This window comes from Meleagris gallopavo, chromosome 4 (genome assembly GCF_000146605.3).
Source record: "Meleagris gallopavo isolate NT-WF06-2002-E0010 breed Aviagen turkey brand Nicholas breeding stock chromosome 4, Turkey_5.1, whole genome shotgun sequence".
Taxonomy (NCBI): Eukaryota; Metazoa; Chordata; class Aves; order Galliformes; family Phasianidae; genus Meleagris; species Meleagris gallopavo.
Window position 1 is genome coordinate 42,886,055 of NC_015014.2, and position 3,074 is coordinate 42,889,128.

Below are 3,074 nucleotides of genomic sequence, written 5' to 3' on the forward strand. Positions count from 1 at the left end.
TAAGAAAAGGTGTTAATAATCTCTTAGCAGAATAATTCACTCTTAGGAACAATAATGTTTAAAAATTAAAAAAGTATGAATATTATTTTACCTAATTGAATCTCTAACTAGTTTCATTTTGCTGTACATACCCTAGCAAAATTTACAACAGCTGGATAGGTAACTACCTTTAAAGAAATAGAGGGAAAATAGCTGGAAAGCAATTACCACATTTCTGATGAGATAGAGCAACTTTCCTTGGATTAGCTACTTTTTTCTTGGGATGTACGTCAAGAGAGACTGTCAGACACAGCTCTGGATTTCCAGGCATTAAGCTTCAGGTCCACTGCCTGCTACTGCCTGCTCCCTCAGCCTGCATTGGTTTTGCTTCATTTTGTTTACAGTGCTGTTATTTCTGAAAACGTTGACTAAAGATTATTTTATATAATTTACAAGAGGCATAATTAAAGACAACTTAAAACACTATCTTATGGTCATCTTGTATTTAATCAGGCTGCACACACTACGTTTATAAGGAATCGCTTACAGAAACATCAAATCAATAGCTTAAAATCATAAGCAATGTACTTCTACCTCACTGTACTGAAGGCATAACATTTTGTAGGTACCCTCCTGAATGAGGACAACCAAGACTTACACAAGCAGTTGTAAAATTCTGCTCTACAGAAGGCAGGGGAAGGACAATCCCTGGAGTCCTTCTTAGAACAGCCCACACAAACTGTGCAACTGCAGGGATATGTGGTGTTGTCTGAAAGTATTATTTATCTCATCCTACAGTAGGAAAAAAAAAAACCTTGCATGTGTTATTTTTAATCAAGTGTTGGTGGAACTATGTGTGTTATCTAATCTAGTAAAAAGCTGCAGGTCTTTTATTCCCTGCTTACATAACCATCACATTCTGATAGTAGCACAGTGAAACATGAGAAAATATAGGCTTGAAGGAACAAATGTAACCTAAATATCTAAGTACAACCACAATGGATAATAGCATGGTTTAACAAGGCCTAGTATCTCGCTTCCAAGAGCGATCAAAAATGTGCATCTAAAAATTAGGACAAGGTGAACATACAGTCAAATTTGTCCTCAAGTAATGTGCCACATTCCAGAGATCCGCGTCCTGGGAATTTCCTGACAAGGAAGTGATTAATTTTATATAAGAGATTCTTTACTATGAACTTCTTTCAACACATCTTGGGCCCAACCCTAATGCGCTATGCTCCAAAATCATCTGATATCCAGAGGCTTCCCTACCTGCAACATACTGCTGATGTATTTAACAACATTTTGAGGTCTTCAGTGAAACGCTTCAGTGTCTTTCTGCAATCACACAGGACAAGAAGAAAACTTTTTCTATCTAAATCTCGACAATGTTTTTTGGATGCATGAAGTCCTGAATTTCCAAGAGAAATGAGGGCAACTACGAATGTAGAACAGAATGTGTCACAAACATGAGCAGACAGTAAAGGCTTACAGTGACAGTAAGTACTACTCACATAAAGAATAAGCTGTGAAGGAAGATACTAAAGATAGATTTCTAAAATGGTGGGAGCAGGATAGTGTCAGGCTCCCTATCAACCCATTCATCCATCAAATCCAAACTCTCGTCTGTCACTGTTTTTAATTGATTTGAAGTTGAGGACAATGGAATAAATCTCTGCTCTTCTGCTCTAAGACACCCCAGTTAGCAAAGGTCTATTTTATTCTTGTAATCTGAGAAATTAAAAAAAAAAAAAAAAGAAGAAGCTGATTTGAGCTGACAATACTGTCCAAATGACCGGTATGAATGTTAACATGTGAACTTTCAAAAAATTCACTGGAAATGGTGAAAAGGGGCTTTTATTTCTACTTTATTATCATCCTAACTCCAGCTTTTCAATGAATTTCCACAACCCCATGAATGTTGCCCTGTTTTTCTGTTTCCATGGGTAATCTAATCTGAAATGAAAACAAAAGTATTGCTCTCTTTGATGCTAATTCACCCTATTTCCTAAAGAGTTTTGTTTGAAATCTCTGCTCGTCTCCCTGAAACCCTGTCCTCATATTTCCTCATAAGCTTAAAAAGAACCCCAAACCACTGAAACTATCCATGATGATTCAAACCACCCCACCTTATCCCACCACCATTCAAGTCCACACTCCAAGTACCTTTTACTTCAATCTTTCCTGAGGCTGTCACTTCCTAACTCATGTTGACTATTTTAAAGTACAATCATTTTAAGACTGCTATCTCTCCACATTTAAAAGCCATCCACGTTCTCCCTTGATATTTCAACTCCCATAGCATCTTTTATATTTGAGTTCAGGAAGCAGAAAGGCACTGTAAACGCAGAGGACTGGTTTGAGAGGGAACGAGCTCCGAAAACACAGCCGGATGTCACGCCATGGACTCCATGCTTTCTTCAGAACGAACGAACATGTAGAAACGCAAAACATTTCCCCATCAAGACGGGCTGCAGTTACGCTTTGGGCGGAGATCAAGAACTTCCCAAAAGCACTGGGCTCGCTATTTTACGCTCCCAGAAAACTGGAGATGCTCTGCACCAACCGGCAGTTACGGCATTATCTGACCAGCGACCGCATCAGCCGCCATCCTACAGGCACGATACACAGCGAACAAAAACCGTTCGAGAAAATCGGCTGCTCCCCCTCGTACCGCCCCCAGCAGCACTGCTAACGCCCGTCCCTCACCGGAGTTAGAGACGCTCCGAGGGGCGGCAGCACCTATAAGAGCCGCAAGCCGAAGCCGCGGGACCGACCCCTTTCCCAGCAGCCGTCCCCCTTCTTTCCCCCCTCGTCCCGCTCCCCTCCGAGACAGAGCAGGGCTATACCCAACGCTCGCTCCCTAACGGCCGCACGCGCCCCCACGCGAGCCCGCCCCCCGTTTGACTCACACCCAGTCCGCCCGGCGCCAGCCCCGCCCCTCCCACCCTGTTACGGAACGCGCGCGCGGCGCGGCGTTTTGTAACCGCCTCGCTCCCGCCCTGGAGCTTCCACCAATGGCGAGCCGGCCCGGCCATCAGCTGACGCGGTCCTTTATGTAAGCGACGGGGCGAGGGCGCGTGGAGACGTTTGAA

The 3,074-nt window shown here is 43.2% G+C and overlaps 1 long non-coding RNA gene across 4 annotated transcripts; it reads right to left on the reverse strand.

The window, feature by feature from the left end:
* LOC109367347 lies at nt 1–3,056 on the reverse strand. Of its 4 annotated transcripts, XR_004159647.1 has the most exons (4): nt 2,689–3,056; nt 1,494–1,710; nt 1,252–1,417; nt 1–394 (listed from the first exon to the last, which is right to left on the reverse strand). It is a non-coding gene; the product is annotated as an uncharacterized LOC109367347 (long non-coding RNA). The 4 variants fall into 4 exon arrangements; XR_004159646.1 differs by lacking the exon at nt 1,494–1,710; XR_002114409.2 differs by having other exon boundaries at nt 1,252–1,710.
* Nucleotides 3,057–3,074: the final 18 nt, after the last annotated feature.